The sequence below is a fragment of the Diabrotica virgifera genome, chromosome 9, assembly GCF_917563875.1.
Source record: "Diabrotica virgifera virgifera chromosome 9, PGI_DIABVI_V3a".
Classification (NCBI taxonomy): Eukaryota; Metazoa; Arthropoda; class Insecta; order Coleoptera; family Chrysomelidae; genus Diabrotica; species Diabrotica virgifera.
Window position 1 is genome coordinate 168774473 of NC_065451.1, and position 23199 is coordinate 168797671.

The 23199-nt window shown below is 33.2% G+C and overlaps 1 protein-coding gene across 1 annotated transcript in view; it reads left to right on the forward strand.

Moving 5' to 3' along the window:
• The first annotated feature begins 342 nt into the window (after positions 1-342).
• LOC126892765 (uncharacterized) overlaps positions 343-23199 on the forward strand; it is a 148840-nt gene continuing 125983 nt past the window's right edge. Inside the window, exon 1 of the mRNA XM_050662446.1 lies at positions 343-971. The gene's annotated coding sequence lies outside the window, so the exon portion shown is untranslated. The remainder of the gene's footprint in view (positions 972-23199) is intronic.

Below are 23199 nucleotides of genomic sequence, written 5' to 3' on the forward strand. Positions count from 1 at the left end.
TAATTTTATACAATCTGTTAAGGGATACATTTTGGTTTCTCGAAATCAACGGCCCTTGTTGGCATATGGTTTGTATATTACATGTGAGTTTTAAATGACTAATGTTGTTTCGTTTTGAGAAAAGTTATTAAAAATTAAGAAAATAAAATTAGCAAAAATAGTAATTAAAGCGTATCGCTCTAGAGATATTCTGTAAGTACCTATCATTCTGACGAGTCAACTTGCGGAAATCCTCGCAAGTCATTCTTATACCTAGTAACTCGTAAGATGCCTCATTCAATAATAAACACAGAAGTAGACAATACAATCAAAATCGTAGGAGACCGGTCCTGCATCGATAACTATAATGTTGTATTCAATGTGGGCTCCGAATATTTTTAATATTAACAAAGTTTAATATAAGTTATAAATTGTGAATCTCAGTGATATATGGAAATAAACTGTAAGTGTACAAACTCGTTACATAATATCCAGTTAAATTAGCATTAAAGTCTGCAAATTGCAATTATTTGTTATTGTTGTCAATAAACAAATCCAGTTTTACCAGCAAAATAACCGCTTTTAGTAAAGACCCATATACCTGTTTTTGCAGGTGTACAGGGTCGGACTTACTTTTCACTTAACGTTTATCCAAATTTCGAAATTAATTCAAACATGGAATCACACAACAGTTCTACAATACAAGACCATCAAAGTCAAATAAACGCACCACAGTCATACTCTTTGGCAGCGTCGGGAGTGCAATTTCCTTTAAAGTCCCAAGGAATTATCTTTAGTGCCTTAGAAAACACCAAACTTCAAGACTACCTTCTCCCGCTTGGAAATATAATTCAACCGAAAAATATAATCTTCTCTTCTAGATTATCTAATAATCGCATATGTATGTATTTATCCAATAAACAAATGGTGGATGATTTTATGAATAATCATGGTCAAATAGAAATACAAGGTGAAATTGTCAGAGCGAGAAGGTTAGTTATACCAGCGGAACGACTTGTGCTCTCCGGCGTATGTCCTTCAATACCGCACGACTTGCTAATCAATGAGTTACAAAAAATCGGCATAGTTCCTGTCTCCCCCATGACATTCCTCAAAATTAGTGCTTCTATGCCTGAGTACAATCACATCCTTAGTTTTAGAAGACAAATCTATATCAGTCCTCACAGTCTAACACTACCAGAGACATTTACTGTTGTTTTTGACAACACGATATATAGAATATTCATTTCTCAAGACAGTTTATTTTGCTTTAGATGCAAGAAGCCAGGTCACATTGCATCCCAGTGCTCCGAACCACTAGCTCAACTAAACACTAACCAAAACAATGAAGCATCGATATCCAGCGCAACAAATATATCTTCGCAAGCACCCAATGATACAAACCCTTCTCAGTGTGAACAAATGTCTATTTCTAATGTCCCGGAGATACCAAACAAAGTAGATGCATTAAATAAGGACAGTCACATAATCAATCAACCAAAACGTAACTTTGATGAAATTATTTCACCTGAAGCAGACCCATCTTCAAAAGAACGTAACATTTTTCCACCGCCTAAAGTCCAAGCAAAATCTAAAAAAGCTAAAATTAGTTCAGCAAGCACTTCTGAATGCTCATTTTCTCTCTTACTTGACCCTGCCAAAAACTTCATAGAAAATCACCCTCTACCTTTCCCTCTAAACTTTGATCAACTTGACATGCTCCTAACGAATATCACGGGATCAACAGATCATATAGCCACGATTAAAGAATATACCACAGACCTAGAAGCCTTAACCGAGATGCTCATTGAAGTTTACCCCCATTTAAAGGAAAGATCTATAAAACGCAAAATCACGTCCTTAAGGAAAAAAATTCATAAATACCTTGGTAGTGAGGAGGCATCGGACTGGGAAAGTGACACATCTCAATTAAGTCAACATTAAGATTTAAGTTTCTACTTCAAAAGAATATTGATGGATTTATCCATCGCCTAGCTATGCTCCAGCATCTTTCTCTAAATTCCAGCATCTATACTGCAGAGCTCTTTGGTTTGTTTAAAGCCATCAAACGTGTAAATATTAAAAACCTCCCCTGTTGTCTAGTCCTTTCCGACTCTCTTAGCATAGTCAAAGCTATGCAAAATATATACCACAAACACCCCATTGAGAAAAGAATCAAGGCCGAACTAATGGAAGCTCAAGAAAGTTTCAGAAGAATCTTCCTGTGGATACCATCTCACATAGGCATAGAAGGATATAGGAACAAGCAGAGTACTAGTGCGCGTAACGCTATCACTAATGATGTATCAGAAAGAGTGTCGGAGTGTCGCTAGCGATCTGAAAGTTCATTTCAAAAATAAAGTGTTAGTGCGTGGAATCCAATTATTGCTCCTAAGGTTTAATTGTTTACAAATTGTAATTAATGTTTACCAATTTTTGATTTAATATTGTTACAAATGTTACAGAAATGTCGCTAATAACCTTCGGGTGGATGCGACTTTGTCTTTCTTAAATAAAAAAAAAAAAAAAATCAAAATCGTAGCTTCTAAGATAAGCTATAAATGATAATTTCATAATTTACAAAAATCACAGAAATTATAAAGTAATACACAAAGGAAGAATGAATAGCAACAAACGAAACAATTACAACTTCTCCGTGACACCATACAATGAGGCTTCAACTAGTAATCTACTTCTTCCCTAATTAGATGTACAACAATAGATGTATCTCTTTCACATAAAGAAATGAAATAAAATGCCCAATTCGTGCTTCTTGTTCTTCTTCTTATTCCATATAATTGGGACCGAACCCATTTCGGATTACCGAATATTTCGGATTAAACAGATTTTCTTAAAACATTCTTTTAATAAAAAATAACATAAAAAATATGCCTATCATTACATACAGCCCTTTCGTTTTGAACGCAATAAAAGCCTATGATAATAAGAAGGAAGTGATGAATCAAGCTCGGATTATAGGCAAAACGCCTTTTTTGTCCATTTTGCCTATTATAATTGTTTTTTGCACTTTTTGCATTTTTTCGTAAATTCCGCCTATTTGTGCATTTTTTTTAAATTTCATGGTACTACCCATGATATTATTCTATTACTAAACCATTCTATAATAAAATTTTGGGTCAATAATAAAATATCAATAGTTTGTTTATATAACAGATTTCTAGGAAAATGTACCTGATCGAGACTTGAGGGTTAACTATTTGGAAATCCCTAAGCTGTATTAGTTTATTATCAGTTGTACAGTCGGTTACTGTATCAGAGTTTAGTCACAAATTGCTATATCCTAGTTTAGTTTTGTTGCGTATACCGAAAAGCAAAGAACACGTTTAAAACGTTTTAGAAATTTGTGTGAAAAGATGACATCTAAATTAAGGCTATGGATCGCACCTTATTCGGAACTTTCTCTAGAAGGAGATGGAGCATTTTGTAAACCATGCGGCAAATCGGTAAGTTTTATTTTTTCTATTTTTTTCTCGTCCCAAAACATAACTAAATTCTAAGGCGGTTTTAGAATTCAAATTATTTTTTTTTAATTCTCAGATTTCAAGTAGAAAAAAGAATTTTATTGACCAGCATTGTGGAACCCCACTTCATAAACGTAATTTGGAAAAATTAAATTCCTCTAAGTTAGCCCAAATATCTCTGCGGGATAGTTTAAGCAGTTCAAAAAAAAGGAGGAAGACGCATTTAAATTTGATTTATGCCAGATGATGATTGCATCCAACATTCCTCTATATAAAGTTAATAACCCTAGTTTTAAATGCTTTTTCGAAAAATATCTTAATAAATCCTTACCGGACGAGAGTACATTGAGAAAACATAGTGTGGAAAAATGTTATGTGGAATGTATTTAAAAAATTAAGCGGGAGTTAGAGGGCATTTTTTTGTATATTATCGTGGATGAAACGACAGATGTATGCAGCAGGTATATAGCTAATTTAATGATTGGAATTTTGAACGAAAACTTTGCGAGAAAACCTTATTTAGTTGCCATTAAAGAATTGGAAAAAACAAAAAATTTAACAATAAGTCGATTTATACAAGATAGTTTAACAAACCTCTTTTTACCCAACCCTATACCAGTGAATAAAATAGTTTTAATGCTTTCAGATACTGCGGCATATATGTTAAAAGCTGCTGTTAATTTAAAGATTTTTATCCTAATTTAATTCATTGCACTTGTGTAGCCCACGGGGTAAATAGAATTGCTGAAGAAATAAGAAATCTTTTTCCGTTGGTAAATAATTTTATAAATTTTATGAAAAAAGTTTTTGTAAAGGCTCCGTTGAGGGTGCAAATATATAAAGAAAGACTTCCCGGTGTCCCTTTGCCACCTAAACCGGTAATTACAAGGTGGGGAACCTGGCAGTCTTTTTTTACTTTGAACACTGCAATGAAATAGAATTAGTTATGTCAGAAGTTGATGATGATATTTCCGAAGCCATTCGAGAAGCAAAAAAAATATTAAAAAATCCCAAATTGAAACAGGAACTCGCTTATATCAATGACAATTATAAATTAATAGTTACCACAATTACCTTATTAGAAAAACAAGAGATAAATTTATGTGAGTCAGTAAAATTAATAGATAATTTAAAGACGAAAATTAAATCGGCACCTGGAAGTAACGGTCAATTAATTTAAAAAAAAAATGAAATATGTTTTCGACAATAATGAAGGTTTTTCGTTTTTAACTAATGTTGCTAAAGTTTTGAATGGGGCATTTTCCGAGGAATTACAAATTATGCCAGATTTATTATCCGCTCTGAAATATGCTCCAATTATATCTGTCGATATCGAACGTTCATTTTCAATGTACAAACTAATTTTAAGTGATCGAAGACATAGTTTTAAGACCGAAAATATTGAAAAATATTTAGTTGTTCCTATTAATGATAAAATTTTAAGTGGTTACAATGTTTAATTATTAATTAACAGTTATTTAGTTACTAGTTTATTTATACTAATGTTATGATTATGATGTGTAAATATACCTGCCTTAAGTTAATATTACGTTAATTCACTTTGTACAATAAATAATAAGTTATATTCCTTTATTGCCTATATTTTGCCTAAATGTTAATATTCCTGCCTTTTTAAAAAAAAGCTTTGCCTATATAGGCGCCTTTTTCTTCAATTTTTGTTGCCTATAAATCCGAGCTTTAGTGATGAACCCCTTAATAGAAGAAACCATTCATCTGAAACGTACGATAAAACACTGTTTTTAAAGACAAAAATTAAAGTCAATAGCGGAAATTTTTCCCTGGCGCAGTGCTTCTCACATTTCAGGAAAATAAGCTTCAAAAGAAAATCCTGGACAAAAAATTGGCCAAGCCTTACTTATGAAGAAATGCCAGCTCTAGATGCTGAAGAAACCAATTTCTTAAGGGACCTTGTGCAACATATTCCTGGCTGTAAAGAGGCGAATAATAATCATGAAGAATGGACGCAAGCTGATGATGATGGCCATGATAATGATCAACAAATCCTTGAAATGGTTACAGAAGAACCTTCAAATCACTTTGATGAAAGTGATGGAAAAGAAAATGTCGAACAACGGGTAATCCACGGCTATACCATGGCTTCGAGGGAGAGGAATTATTCTTCATTAAAGAAGGGAAATTTAACTGATTTTTTCAAAAATGAAGCAGAATTTGAAACATTTATTACAGTTAAGTAGTTGAAATAATATTTAACTGTCATTTTAAGATATATGAAGTAGTGATTTTAGAGTAACTGCATTTTTATTTTCCCCAAATTTATTGCCACATTCTGTTTTAGATTAAGCGGATTTTCGGATTACCGAAGTTCGGATTAGCGGGACTCTACTGTACTTTACGGTTTTTAGCCTTAACTGACGTTGTCTGACCAGCTTTTTCTCGGTCATTCCAATGATCTTCTTCCATTTGGCGATTTGTCTCTTGCTATTCGTACTATTATATTTTCTGTCATTCTTTCTATTTGTTCATTCCATTCTATTTTTCTTCTTTTGGTGCACATGTTTATTTCCTCTATACTACATCTCGCTCGTATTTTCTCACTTCTTACTCTATCTTTTAGAGTTTGGTTTGTTATTTTTCGTAAGACTTTCATTTCTGCTGTTTCCAGCAGTCATTTTGTTTTCGCCGTATCTGCTCTTGAGCTGTGTACGTCATTATCGGTCTTATTGGTGACTTATATATCTTGGTTTTCCTTTCCGTTGTAAGGTATTTGTTTCTCCACTTACACACATGTTTCCCCACATGTTCACTTGTTTTGTACTTATTCTTTCACTTTTCCGTAGCTTGACAGTTTTATTCCCAAGTATTCCGTTTCCATCACCGGTTCTATATTGTATTGTTATTTACGACCAGTTTACATCGTCTCGGTTCCGCTGATATGTATCACTTTCAATTTAGTTTTCTGTGCTGAGATTAGGGATGGGAAAAACCTACCGGTTTTAACCTAAAACCGGGTTTTTTACTTTGCAATAACCGGTTTTACAAGTTGTTTTTTTGTCCCGGTTATAACAGGTTTTTTCTTTTTAAAGTAAAAACCGGTTATTAGGTTTTTACGGTGATTAGGATTAGGTCAGGTATTATTTTAGATCCCAATCATAATTATTATTCTTAAGTAATTATTACAAACAAAACCATAATTCAAATTTTATTTTATAAATACAAAAGCAAACTGAAAGTGCAAACTCACATCAGCCAGAAACAATTAAGTTTTAATATAATATTTCGTTGAAAAGGTATTTGTAATCATAATATTTTCATAAGAAGTGATCTGGTTGAAGTAGACGCAAACATCATCTATTTTTCACATTTGACTCTTGACATTGAAAGCGGGTTAATGACCTTTTCTGATTACCAAAAATAATTTTCTGATTATGAATATCGAATTATCGATTACAAATACGAATCTCCAAGGATTTCCCTACGTTTTCAAAATGATACAGCCATACAGGAAGTATTAAATGAGTTAAAATGTACCTATTATACAAATATGGAAACGTGTTAAAAGAAATACATGATAAATTTTTTTTGATGGTAGTAAAAATAAAAGATAAATTGCATTATTAAATTTATTTTTAAGTATGTTGTTATTATTTTTTTTAAATCCTATTTGAAAGAGTCTGGGAAATTTTTTATAAGTTGAAATTAAAAAGTTTATAAGTCTTGGGTTGAATTGTATATTATAGCAATATGTATATATTAATCTTACGTTATGTTATATTTAATAATAATCAATAAATATATAATAATAATAATAAAATAATAAATAAATATAATAATTAATAGAATAAAATGGTTTTATTAAAAATTGTGTTTTATTTATATTGATATTAATGTTCTTTCGATAGTACTAATTTTGATCATATTGATATCGAGTATCGAGTCGCGTGGAGTATCACAAACTAAAGTGCATTGTAAATGCAACATTGTAACCTATTGGATTAAAAAAAAACCTAAAACCGGTTTATGGAAAAACCGATTTGTTTGGTCGGTTATAACCGCCAGGTTAAACCGTAAGCAAAAAAACGGTATAACCGAAAACCGGTGTTTTGTCAAAAACCGCGATCCCTAGTTGAGATCACCATGTTGTATATGAGCGTCGTGTCTTCAAATTCTTTAATAATTAATTAATCTTTGTAGGTTATCTTCATTTTCGGCTGTTATTATGGCATCGTCGGCGTAGCATATTATCTTTATTTCCTTTTCTCCCATCCTGCATCTTCTTCTTTTTTAACTTTCTTTATGATTTCATCCATTATCAGATTAAATATTAATGGGCTCAGCGAATATTCTTGTCTAATGAAAGTTTCATACTTTATAGCTTGCAATAGTTTTCCTTTACCATAGCTATGTTATTTTCGAAAAGTGTAAAGACTGTCGAAAACCTTGACTTCAAAAAATCAAGCCGGCAGGCATGGTCCCTGTTGCGGAAAATTGGAGGAGCTAACCAGCTGGAATCCAGAGAGTTTAAAATGTCTCCTAACAGGGTTGCCTCCCATATAGTATCTCAATCCAGAGCTCCACGAGATCGAACACCTACTACCAACGTGAAAAGAGACTTAAGGGCATTAAAACAAATGAACAGAACGAACTCCGAATATTCAGCAAGAATACTTATTTCTGAAATCACACATGCGCTGACAGAAATAAAATCAGGTAAAACACCTGGGTTTGATCGTATCCATCCAGAGTTCTTGATACACAGTGGTGCATACACGAAACAGTGGCTTGCAATATTCTTTAATGATATACTTCAGTCAGGTAAGTCAGGTAACATTCCTTTCTCACTTAAGCGAACAAAGATAATTGCAATTCCGAAACCGGGCAAATCAAACGATAAGCCAGAAAACTACCGCCCCATACCTCTACTCAGCATGGTATATAAACTATTAGAAAAGCTTCTCCTCAACAGAATTAGTCACAGGATACTAGAAAATGTTCCCATTGAACAAGCTGGCCTCCGCCCTCATCGAAGCTGTACGGACCAAGTGCTGTCATTAACAACTTTTATAGAAGCTAGTTTTCAAAAGAAACAAAAGACAGCAACAGTATTTATAAATCTAACAGCAGCATATGATACTGTTTGGAGACAGGGATTGATATATAAACTGGCCCGTATTATCCCCTGCAGAAAGATAATTAACCTCATTGACAACATGCTGACAAACAGAGGCTTCCAGGTTATAATGGGAAAGGAGACGAGTAGACAGATGAAACTTAACAATGGTCTTCCACAGGGTTCTGTCCTTGCCCCTTTATTTTTCACCCTCTATATTGCTGACATGCCTGAAACCGAATATCGGAAGTTTGGATATGCTGACGACTGGACCCTTGCAACAAGCCACCAATCTTTAGTAGAAACTACAGAAATCACTCTCACGAATGACTTATCCATCCGCAGCGAATACCTTAAGAAATGGAGACTACAGCCAAGTACTACAAAAACTGAAGTATCAGCTTTTTATCTCAACAACAAGCTGGAAAACAGAGAATTGCGAGTGTATTTTAATAACAGGCTGCTAAAACACAATAAATACCCGAAATACCTTGGGGTTACTTTAGAGACAGAACGCTCACATTCAGAGAACACCTGACGAAAACAGCAGCAAAATTGAAAACACGCAAGAATATAATACAGAAACTCTGCGGCACTACATGGGGGTCCACAGCATCAACATTAAGATCCTCTGCTCTTGGCCTGATATATCCAGTGGCAGAATACTGTGCTCCAGTGTGGCTAAATAGCAGGCATACCCACCTGGTCGACACCCAACTAAACCGTGCTATGCGTATGATAACAGGCACAATTAAGCCCACCCCTACAATGTGGCTACCTACCCTTAGTAATATAGCCCCACCCAACCTACGCCGCGAACATGCATTGGTTAAATAATATAACAAAATAATGGACAGTCGCCAGCTTCTTGTTCACAACGACATTCCCGATATTCTTGGAAACCGTCTCCGATCTAGGTTACCTCCTCTACAATCTGCTCAAGCGCTGCAACAATCCAACTTTGACTTAAATACCCGATGGAGAGAAAATTGGGAAAGTAGGACAGATCCGCATTACCATAGTCTACCGGACATCATAGGGAAACCTGGCGAATTTGAAAGTTCCAGTAAGATTTGGACAGCCCTTAATCGAATTCGAACAAACTGTGGAAGATGCACCGACTCCCTCTACAGATGGGGTAAACTCCCCTCGCCTTCTTGTGACTGCGGCGCTGCAAGACAAACGATCAGTCAAATGGTTCAGGACTGCCCACGCAGAGCATACACAGGCGACCCTATAGACTTTGTAATGGCAACCGAAGGGTCAATCGAATATATAAAAAAATTGGACATCTGTTTGTGATGCATTGTAAAAGGCATAAATCTAAATGTATTCTGTGATGTACTTAAGCCATACGCTAAATAAAAAATAAATATGTTATCTTTATATTATATTCTCCATGGTTTTTATTAAATCCAGTGATACTCCCTTTTCATATAATAAATGTTTCGTGTCCCAAATTCTCACTCTGTCAAACGCTTTCTTCAAATCTTTTAGGCATATATTGAGTACAAGTTCGTGCTAATATGAAATTATTAACAAAGTAAGTCATACATAACAGTAAAAAAATCGGCAAACGATTTATTTATTATTTTAATCAATTAAACCAATTATAAGAAATAATGCATATAATTTGGTATGTAAATTAAAACGTAACATTTAGTATCAGTACATCCTGCGAATTCCGCCAACGCATTTTCCAGTTCTGACTTAATTTTGCATAAAAGCGTTGCTGCTAAGTATTTTTCGATTGTTTTAAAACCCCATTGCGCCTCAATAAATACCACTCATTGTTAAAATAATAAAGGATCACCTAAACCCCGCTTTCGAAAAAAACTTGACTCCCCCATTGCAAGTGTTTACATTTTGATGAGCTAAATGAAAAGGTTTGGGAATTTGAACATCCCGGGAGCTTAAAATTTCTAAATAGAGTGTGTCTTTGTGGCACTGGGGTACGCCGTTGGTTTCTTGGAATTTATTCGAGAAGAATAAATAGACTAAATCAACAGTTGGTTCTAAAACGAATAAAAAGGTGTATTTTACTTCTTATGCTTTTCTCTGAAGAATCGTTAGCGTGAAATATGATTCTGTGGTTGTTGCGACGAAAATAAAAGAAAATATAACAATCTTAGGTACATAAATTTGCTTTTGTTTATGAAACGGAGAAAAAAGAATATCAAAAAACTTAAAAACGACAATAATTACATTAAGTTTTAAAAATCAGTGTAAATTTAAGGCTATGGGTACATAATTCGCAAATATTTTACGGCTATCCCTACTTTTTCTGTCTTTACACGGCAAATTACGTGTAGTAAAATTGTCACTGGTATGGAAACTGCAGATGTAAACATTAGGTTGACAGTGACATTATCATTAGAAAGGTAGAGATGGTTATTTCGGTTTCGTTCAGTTTTTGAATGTTCTTGGATAACCTTTACTTGTATAAATGATAGGATTATTTTTTCACTAATTATGTATTCAGTGGTTACCATTATTTATATAGTATACAAATAGTCGAAAAGGAAAAAAATTGTAAATTTATTTTAATAATGTCCTGTTACCATGGAAAGCTTAGATAAGGTTTGAACATGTGAAGAACTGCGTTGTATAAATGTAGTATTACTCAATTAATTTATAAAGACTTTATTTATTCCTTTATTTGCGCAAATTAAAATATGGGACGTTGTTACAAGAAATGTGTTACTGAAAAGCGAAGAAATAGACGGTTAGCTCAATTGAAGTAAGTACTTTTTTACATAAATCAAATTAATTACTTTTGTATTTTTCAAATTAATTCTAAATTTATAGTGAAAATAATATGATCTATAAAATCTATCGGTAAACCAATAATTTTCTCATCAAATTTTATTCTCGTTTAAAGGTGTAAACTATATTATGTTGGATTGTTGGAAGTTTTTGCCGATTGTAGATATGTTTGTGTTCATATCAAATGATCACATCTTCACATCAAATGATTTATTACTATGATCACTACAAAGCGTAGCGCCAGCCGTGTCTGCATTACACCAGTCGTGATGGAATTAGTTTTCCATGTGCTTGTGATTTGTGAATTCACATTTTTACGTACCAAAATATTAGAATTGTACATGAGTAAAAATGAGTGACTCAGATCCGAAGCGACAAAAGAGTTACGCGAGGATAAAAATGAACAATTGTTATTTGTTAATCTTCTTCACAATTATTAAATTTTATTTGATAAAAGAATGACCCCAAAAATTAAGAATCTTGTTCTTAGTTTGTAAATTTTTTCATAAATGCTTCTATATTTTAACAAAAAAATACCTACGCCGAAGACGTCCATCCACCAACTTTACTTAAACTGAAGCAAAATACTATTAAACAAGCACATACTTCAAAAGCGTAGTACATTCTTCTATGTAGGCTGGTAAATAGTAGCAAATACTACGGAGAAAAGCAAATATGCTTTTTAAGTGTAGTGAAATCTTCAAAAATGTAGTACGTACTTGAAGCATTAGCATTTACTACATTTTATGCCACCATGGGCACTTTACTTTATAGCTAAACTCGTACCTATATACGGTTATCGGAACAAACTCTTATAAAATAATACTTTTATTTGAAATTTAATGACTTGAAATACTTGGATTTTCCATAAATAATATATAAACAATAAATAACTTTTTATTAATTGTACGCCTTAAATCAATTATTATTTTTCAAATACACTATCAATACTATTTAATAAACAACTCTTCGATTGATTTTATTATCATCGTAAAATCGTTAAAAAGCAGTAGCAGAATGAACTGCTATATCAAAATAGCGAGTCGGACACATCTCTACTTGTCACTGTCTTGAGTCTTGTCATAACATTATATTCGAATGAATGCGTTGTATGACAAAGATAGCGAATGTTCGATTTCCACGGACATGGTGTCCATTTTTCTCGAATCCTGAAAAAACTAATAAATATTTTAAAAAAATTTAAACACAAAATGAAAGAATAAATTATTATCGAGGGCCGAAAGTCCCTTAGAATATATAAGAAGTTTCTTTCTAATGAGATATTTGAAATTAAAAATCACACTACATTTTCTCTTAGTTTTTCACCCCTGTAACTTATTAAAATAAACATTATAGAAGTGCTCAGGGACTTTCGGCCCTCGCTAATAACGTAATCTTTCATTCTGCGTTTACATTTTTCAAAAATACCTATTAGTTTTCTCAGGATTCGAAAAAAATGAATCCCCATTTGATTAGCATTGCAGCCGAAAATACGTACCGATCCTCTTAAAACAAACATTGATTTTTTTATATTCAATTGTATTGCATCATAATCGCTGTAGTAGCTAGCAGAACTAACTAAAAAAAAAACAATAAACCCAACACCGTGCACTAATGTTTATATATTCGATAGTACGGCGATTTGAATGAGTATTGGCTTCATTTAGATATTTCTGTAACAAAGTGAGACAAGGCACCGATTGCTTCCGAGCTTTCTTGGACTGTGTTGGTAATTTACGTCTCTTGGGTGGCCCACATGTAAGTGTACAAATAATAAACTTCTACAAGAATCGTTGAATAAAAAGTTGGACGGGAAGATTTATATGGTGAAATATTTGACTTTACTTACCTGGGAATATGGGACTGATGTGGTACTATTTTATGTAAGCTGAGATAGTGGTAAACCTGTCTCAAATTATTAACACCGGTTCTTTTATTTCGGACAGATGGATGTTTGAGAATACGGCACATTTCAAGAAAGGGTATTTTTTGATAATTTTGTTGTTTGGCCGGTATTTTGACTTTTGTAAAATAGACCTGATATTTAGTGGAAATAGCGTGTTGTGCAAGGACATAATAGGCTTGGAAATTCGAATGTCGTTTTTGTGAGAGGTGAGACAACCTTGAAGAGAACAGCAGGCCTGGCCAATGTATCAGAAGTTGCACTCTGCGCAGGGTATATGATATGACAACATTATTACGTTCTAAAGGGGTCAGTGGAGTTTTGGACTTGAAGAGTAACTTTCCAACAGTTTAGGTGTTTTTAGGGATATTTAAACGGGTAAGTTGTTGAATAGCTTAGTAAGGTTGTTCGTAATGTGTGAGAAATAGGGCATAGAAGCATAATTTATTTAATATTACCCAAGTATACTTTCGCTTCTGGAGCATTTTCAGGGGCATCTGAAATAAGTAAAGAAAAAACACCATTGTAAAGCAAGAAAAAGCTAAAAAACTTTGACCAAAAATCGAAGATGATGTGTATTAAAAGTTCAATAACGTTTTAGAGAACGTCAAGAAAAAAGGTATCCTCGAATGTCATTTAGTAAATGATTGGTGGCAACTTAAGTTAATATCTAAATATCTAACAAATACACTAAACAAATGACAAACTGATAAGTTTAAGTGGCGGTATACTTATACATGTTTTGATGATGGAGGTATAATGATGCAATTCTTATTTAACGGAAGTGTTCAAGTGGTAACTGACAGATGACAACTGATAAGACTGACTGTATGTTATGTACAGTTACTACAGAGTGAACTGCATATTCAAAAATCTATGAATGATTTAACAAAGAGGTCAAGTGCATAATTGTCCTATAAGGCCTGTTGTTAGTTTATGCAACACTCCAGTTTCACTATTATCAGAGTTTGTTTATTGATAATACAATTAAATTTGTCACTAATTTTAAACCTAAGTTTTCTGTTTCAAATTCATTAGAATTAATAGAATTCCTAAATGACATCAGAATCAAGGAGAGTTTCATTTGGTTTATTTGACGTTTCTAATCTGTTGACATCTGTAACGAGAGACGAAGCCTTACCTCTGGTACGAAGTCTTTTAAATAAATGTAACATAGCTGTAAAAGACCAAGTTGCAATCTCAATCATGTTTGAATTTTGCCTTGACCAAGACTTTTTTCAATTCAATCAAAAAATATATAAACAACCAACAGTTTTAGCGATGGGCTCTCCATTATCCCCATTTTTAGCTGACATTTTCCTAGATAACTTGGAACAGACATTTGTTAATAGCAAAAACAAAATAGTTTTCTGGTCTAGATATCTTGGTGATTGCATAGCTATTATACAGGGAACCCAAGATGATGGCACAAAAATTATAGGTCATCTTAATGAACTTCATCCAAACATTTCTTTTACACTTTAACCAGAGTCTAACAATAAGTTGAACTTTTTGGTTATAGCCAATAAGTGACCATAAAGATCCTCTAGAGTATAATTTCTATATAAATCTAAACTTTTTACTTCCACAATTGACAACATCAAGATATCTTTCAAGTCACATAATACTTTAGGCTCCTTTCTAATTAACACCAAAGACAGGATGAATACCTTGGATCAGAGTGGTATATATAAACTAAGATGTGACGATTGTGATGCCTCTTATGTAGGTAGAACCATTCGAAAGTTGTCAACTAGAATTACAGAGTATTTGAAAAGACCAAACTCTTCAAGTTTCGGTCAAGACTTAGATTCCAGCAAACATAATTTCAACATCAATACAGGCTTCTCCATCTTACATGATATCAATAGGAAGAAAAACTACTTGGAGTTGGACTTATTAGAGGATTTAGAGATTACCAAGGAATCAAATGAAAACTCTCATTGCCTTAACACTCAGATTATTTTAAATTGCACAAAATTTAATCCAATTTTTAAAAATTTTATTACAGCTTCACCTCGCAGGGTACCTAGCTCAACTATATAGGTTTTCTACACTGAGTCTTATCCATTCTATCTCCATTGCTTTAACTTTAAAAACATTTGTATTATCCATAACACAGTACTTGTTAGATAGGCTTATTTGAGACTAATTGTTTTACAGCTGGTTTTAACTAAACTTCTATATCCTTTCTTGAAATTTAAATACTTCATTGACATAATAATATAGTCACATAGCCCTCTTTGTTTACATTTAGTCTTGGATAATGCTTGACACTTCAATTTTGTATTCTGATCATGGACTTCAAGTTTGACTTAACAGTGGTATAATATTTCATATTTCATTTAGTTTTAAATCTCAAATTTTATTCAGCTCATTTATTCAGGTCAATATCATCTTTCTTTCTACATTTAGTACTTAATAAGAACCTACAGAGTATGCATACCAACCACTCAGCAAGCTCTCTAATTCATTCCTTGTCCACTAAAATTGTCATCAACTAACAAATCAACTTATTTCTGACAGGTTTGACTGTGTCAAAATCATTTTTAACAATAATTTCTTTAATTAACTCTAATTTCACCTATTGGATTACTCCTACTGTTCTGTTGCACTTGACGTCTGCGTCTGTGCTCTATATCATTCATAGATTTTTGAACATGCAGTTCACTCTGTAGTAACTGTACATAACGTATTAGTCATAGTCTTAGCAGTTGTCATCTGTCAATTATCACTTGAACACTTCCGTTAAATAAGGATTGCATCATTGTACCTCCATCATAAAAAAATGTAGAAGTATACCGGCACTCAAATTTATCTGTTTGTCCTTTGTTTAATGTATTTGTTAGATATTTATATGTTAATTTTTCTTAAGTTGCCACAAACCATTTAATAAATGACATTCGAGGATACCTTCTTTTTCTTGACAAAGTAAGTCTAAAACGTTATTGAACTTTTTATAAGTACATATCATCTTCGATTTTTTGTCGAAGTTTTCCAACTTTTTCTTGCTTTACAATGGCGTTTTTTCTTTACTTATTTCAGATGCCCCTCAAAATGCTCTAGGAGCGAAAGTATACATGGGCAAGATTAAATAAAATTCAGTGCTCGATGTCTGCCTTTTATTCCTAAAATTGTAAATATGTTAGTTAGGAAACAATAATAATTTCAACCCATTTTATTGGGACCGTCCAAGTTCGGAAAAGCGACACCTGGTTTCATAGCTCGGCAACTTTTTTCGCACTTTTAATTATATTGGCCAATTGTATTAGTCCTGGTTACTGGATAATTGTCAAGGCCACAGCCCAAAAAATTATAAGAAGAAAAAGTAAGATTTAGGTTATGTTATTAAAAGGTAAACAATAATTATTGTAAATTATTGTATGTACTAAATAAAATTATTTATTAAAATGCAAGACAGCAAGCAAAATACAATTAATTAAATATACTTTTAGAAAATAATTACATATCATATCAATATTGTGAGCAACATGTAATTTGTCTTCTTCAATGACAGTGACAGTAGGTATGAAATATACGTCAATTTGACAATTTCAATTGACAATATGAATTATTTAAGAAAGTTGCAAGATTTCTCCGCTATTCGCACATGATCGTTTCTCGTATCCCCTTCAAGTACTTGCACACCGCGAATAATATTCGTATATTACGGACTAATCAACAAAATAAATTCTCTTGTATATTTATTTCATTCGCCCAAATTCTAACTGCACAAAAACACCTAATTAAAAACCATAAAAAATTAGGGTGCGTCCTGCTAAGCCCTAATGAACAATCAGACATTAGCTACGAAATAAATTTCTCGGATAGAGTTAACGCCCCTGTTCCCAATATTCAAATTCTTAAATACCTAAACATTTCTCTCTCCAGTTCTGTTTCTATCTCTGCCCTTATATACCTCCTTCGCTGTTACAGTTAAGTCCAATTTGGGTTTTCATTAAACGTTTACTCCATTTATAAGTTTCCTTTGTCTTTGTGTATCTGGTGCTTGAGTAGGCCAGTTAGAGCAGAATTTATACTCTCGAACAAGATTTTAGATTATTTATTTGAACCTGACCGGTAGAAGCTTATTAACCACTTAAGCTCATAAATTTTAATTTTTTCGATTTTTTTTTATTTTGATCTATACGGGAGAAGGTTTTAAAATAAATGTACATACACTTTTTTTTAATTATTTTTGATTTCTTAGAAAATTTCCGTTATATATAATGTAACGTTAAGAAGATATAGGAGCAAATATATTTAAAATATTCCTTTTCATAAATTTAAAAATAACAAACAAATACAAAACTAGATAAATGAAAAAACATAATCAAATTATTTTAGATGAAAATCTATGTTGCACTCAATACATACTCCCACATTGCACTTGCAACACATGGTACGTACATGCAAACTGCAGCACTCACGTGCACAACATCTCCTTTTTTATCAGGAATATGGGTCAGGAGATGATAAATTTTATCATGTGTTATATCTCTACTTTGGATAAAGTACTGCTACTAAAGACCTACAAAGGACTACTTTGGATAAAGATGGCCTGCAGGCCTGCCTGCACCTTTTGTTTTGGTACTATATTTCGTAAGATACGATGTTACTAGGTACCTTCGAAATTCTAGTTGTGCGATAGGATCATGGTATCTGTTGATTGATGATAAAGGAAGGATCAATTTGGATAGTTATGTCCAGCTTCAATGTAAATAGACACCACCACCATTTTTTAAAGAGAACTCCTACTCGATATCTACCTACATTTTGGTCCATAAGATCAAATTCAACTTTTTTTTATCTTTTGATGATGATCTGGAAGGCCCACTCTCGTCATCATTGTATATTTCGGAATCTCTTTCATTATTTCCTAAAAACAAGCTCAACTAGTTCAACTCAATTTAGGTGCCCTAAAAATTCTGCCGGATAACCTGTTCAAATCATTATTTGCCTCATCACTAGACTCCTAGTCTGTATGTAAGTACATTAAATTCTGGGGGTTCAGTATATGTATATAGTTTCAACGTCTAAAGTTTCATCGGCATCAATTATCTCCAGCTCTTCTTAAAAAGAAAACCCTTTTCTGGAACAAAAAATAAGTTAAAATTCTAAAATTTTAGATTTTGGCTCCGATATGTTCCTAATATTACATATACAGGGTGTTTCATTAACAATTGTCCATATCTTACCTGGAGAAACCTTAGCACAAAATACGAAGATTTAACCCAAAACACTTAAATAAAATATTCTTCCTTACCGAGAGTGTTTTATTACAAATATTTAGTCCATTGTTGAAGCACCTTTTAATATTTTTTGTTCAAACTTGACACACAGTTTACATATGTTAGGGTACTTTAATCTTCCGATGAACAACCTTTTTCTGTTACACGGATGACCAACAGGGGTAAAAAAAGACCCCAGGTCAAAAATGACCTGGAATGAATGTTTTAATGAACAATTTCCTGTAACTCAGCCTCAGTAAGGTATTTGCGGGCTATATCTTATATGTACACAAAATACTAAGAAACTATAATAATATACGCCAGGAAGTAATAATAATGACTAACTGTAGCAGACAGGAATGTCATGATTCGTACATAACAGGCACCACAGTCTAAAAATAGATTTTGATAATGCGAAGTGTAAAACTACTTGGAATTCCACATAATAGACGGTATTTTACTTAACATCAACTTCAAAATAGATTTTTTATTCGTAAAATATAGGGAATTTTTTTTATTTTAAAATATGAGGATATGTAGAATGATATTAAAGTCAAATAAAGAAACATTGAGTTAAAAATTGAAAATACTTTTGAATTTATCAAAGAAAACATACTCTGGGGTCCAAATTTACCCCCTTGGTCATCCGAAGGTTAACTAGTCTTAAAAGATAGTTTTCCGCTGTTACCAGAGGCGTGCTCTAGGGATATATACTTCTTTTCGCCCCTTTTTCCCCTCACAATATAAGATAGAGTAAGTCTCATTCAGATAAAGTAAGTAGTCTTCAAGTTATAGGCGTTTAAAGATAATGGATTCCATAAGCGTCGGTATACTACGAAAACCAGATAAATGTCGAAATACCGAAATCGGGAAAAAACGTTTTTACAGTTTAGTGCTTTATTTTGAATTAAGCGTACCAGTTGTGTTTGATATTCGATATGCTAGTGAAAGATGCATATATCAGAAATAATATTCTATCATGAGTTTGAAATAGTTAAGAGACCTAGCTGATTAAACCTAAATTTAAGATCGAGGTGCGATCACATACCTAGTTTTACCTGTAAATCAAAATAAATCACACTGTATTAAAGACACTTATCACCTTTTTACTGAATATGGTAGATATGCAACAGTAGAAATATATTGTTGCCCGGCAAATATATAATGTGCGCTTAGTTGGTTTTACATGCAACAAAACTTTGATTTTATGGAAGTAAGTAGCGATATATTGTTTTATTTGAAAATGAAAAGTTGGTTAGGTGTAACTTATTTGTTTATTACACAAATTATCTGCTGAATGGTAAGTCGTATCATTTATTGGGTTTTACTTGTATGTAGAGCGTAAAAAGCTGAGAATTTTGGTATACTTAACTCAATATTTTAAAATTTGTCATTTATCTGGTTTTCGCAGTATACCGACGCTATGTACGTTAAATTCAATAAGATTATGTGTTTAAAATACATAATCTCATTGAATACATTTCATTAAAACGCAAATAACTTGAAAACTACTTACTCTATTGCATTGAGACACAGAATGATATTTACGTAAAAAGTAACGAAGAATCAAAAACATGCTGAAATGATTATTACGACAGTGGCGTAGATTGTAAGGGGGAAAAGTCTCTGCTCTCTGGTAACAGCGGAAAACTATCTTTTACGACTAGTTAAAGTAGCCTAGGATGTGTAAACTGTGTGTCAAATTTGAACAAAAAATATTGAAACGTGCTTTAACCATGGGCTAAAATCATTTTAGAACATTTGTAATAAAACACTCCGTGTCTCGGTAAGGAAGAATATTTTATTTAAGTGTTTTGAGTTCCAGTTACGATATGGACAATTGTTAATGAAACACCCTGTATGTAACACCCAAAATAAAAGTCATACTTAATTTACCAAACCAGGATAAAACTTCGAAAAAAATTAAAATTTTGTTTTATATTCATATGGTGCACCGTTTTGATGTAAAAATCCCTCAAAACACAAGAAGATGACGTGCTTTAGCAGTGACCCTGAGCAACAGTTGCTCCGGAGGTCGGTTATGATAAATAATCCATTCATGTTCAGCGACCGTAAAACCCCCCGAGCAGTAAAGCAGTAGAATTGGTAGCAGCTTTCACAATGACAAGTTCAGAATTCGTTGGAGAGCTTTGTGACTCCAATTAATAGTTACCAGGTAGAGCACTAAGTGTAGGATTTTTATTTGCATAAACCCGATAGTAGAGTTCTGCAATTTCCATCGAAATAGCTATGTTGTAAGGTTCTTCCAAAGTTAATGTTACATTCCCTAACAATCTTGATCGTATGTTTGTGGACGTCATTCCAGCGACAAAAAAGTTCCACGGATCGTATCATTTTTGTTAGTTTCAGCATCGACAGCAATAAAAATGCAACCTTTTGCAACTTTTTTAAAGATTACATGTAAGCATCGATAGTCTCATCTTTCTGTTGTCATCTAGTGGTTAATATGTGACGAGCATGAACAAAATATTATTTGGTTTGATGTATATTTTATCAAGGGTTTGAATGGATTTATTGTATGTTTCACAATCGCTTACATAGGTATACACTCGTAGCGAAATACGAGTTGTAGCTTAATATTATTAGTGCCTAGGGGTGCTACAGCAGTAACATCACCAGACACAGCGGGAGTGACTTGGGCAGCCAAAAAGTTCATAAAAGTTATTTTCCAATTGTTCCATTCCTTTGCTGTTGATTTCATAGCTGGTTCCCCGCCGCTAATCTCGGGTCTTAGATCTTATTCTTCTTCTTCTTTCTAGCATGATCAATCATGCTAATAGGCTACTGCCTGTTCATTGCCATCAAGTATTCCCTAGACTATAAAATATGCAGGTTTATTAAAACCTATGGATTTTTCGCTATCTGTCTGATAAAAAATATTGCATCAATGGTACCTAATATATTTTTCCGGAAACCTTGTTGTTTTTCCCGTATGGTTATAGATTTGGCGATTTCTTTCAATATAGTTTTTGTGAATGTTTGAGGGTACTGTTAACCAGTGTTATTCTCCTATAGTTTTCTGGATGTGTTTTCACTCCCTTTTTGAGAATGGGTATTGTTATGATGTATTTCCGTTCGCTTGTGGTATTCTCTGTTCTTCTATAATATTCTTAAATAAGGTTAGTAATTCGTTTTGCAATTTTTCCCTCCGTGTTTAATCATTTTATTGGTGATATCGTCTGGTCCAGGACTTTTTCTGTTCTTAAGGGAATTTAGGATGTTTTCTATCTTATGAACATTGCCATTGTCCTCCACATATCCATTTTGTATCTGTTCTAGGTCTTCACTTTCCTTATATAGATTTTTAATGTGTTTTTCATTGCTGTGTCGTAACTTTATTAGTTTCTACGGTGTCGTTGACTTCAGCTGCTTCTAAATTTTTTATGTTACTTAAATTGAACTAAAGCAAAAACTATAGGATAACGTTTTAGTCAACATAGTCATGATACAACAAAAAAATCAATAGGAGGACAACGTGGCAGTGATTCACTGAAACACTGACAGAATAAAGGTGCCTACAGTATTCAATATTTACAGCCAATGCAATACCAAGGAGGTTAATATCACATCACATTATTTGAGTATTTATGGTTACCGTATTGTTACTGTAATTTTATCGTAATTTTTTGTTTTGAAAAGAATATAAAATTATTTACATACAGATAACGCACATCTGTTCCAACCGGCCTATTATCTTCTGTATATCTTATGCCCCTATTTCTGTTAAAAGACACTAAAATATTCGTTCTGCGGCTCGCAGAATGACTTAAATTGTTGAATAAGCTGCGTTGAAAGCCTGCAAACGACAGCCGGAGGAGGTGACAACTGATGAGGGTCTTGCGGCTATCTTTCAGGGCCGTACAGAGGCCTTGGAAAAGAGCTACGCGACGCCCCAGACGGCTACAGGACGATGCTCCTCCGGGGGGCGGGCGGTTGTCACGGAATTATGGGCGCCCGGAAGAATTATTTGACGTCCCGGCTAGATAAATACGAAGAGATAGAGTCTGCAAAAGTAAAAGAAGCTGACTGTTTGCGGATTTCGTTTGGATATATCGGTGTACGATTCTGGAATGAATTTAAATTTAAAAATAAAATTATGACATTGAATACGGCTAGGCTAATATTTCAATTAAACTATTCAAGTTAGATAAACGGTAATCCGTATACTTGACAGAAACGTTTGTAATTTATCAAGCGCTGGAGAAACCTGTCGAGACTGTCAAAAAAAATTTCTAACCACCAAGTTGTAAAATTATGACAGATTTAGTCGAGGAAATGAAGCTGAAAAAATGGCAAAACCTCACAATTTTTTCGTCCAGCATCGATTTGTACAAAAATTTGGGATTAGGCTCATTACACCCTCTACTTCATTTTCTATATTGAGCCGTTGTACGCTTTTGTTTTTTTAAGGGTGAAAATTGCCCATAATTGTAAACAATTATAAAATAACATTTTAAACTTTAATATTGTCAACATTTGGTTCTTATTAGATACAAAATGATTGTTTTAGGCTTTAAGATATACTATCATAATATTTCAACCCTTAAAACCACCCTTGTTTGAGCTATATACAGGGTGTCTGCGTAACTTTGCACCATATGGGAAACTTTTTTAATATCAATTTTACGAAAAAAAGTCATTCTTTATAAAGTGCTCTGCATAGTCTAAAACGTAAGGTGCAATCATCAGATATCAAATTTTGTCAACAGTATACGAGGTATACCTTAT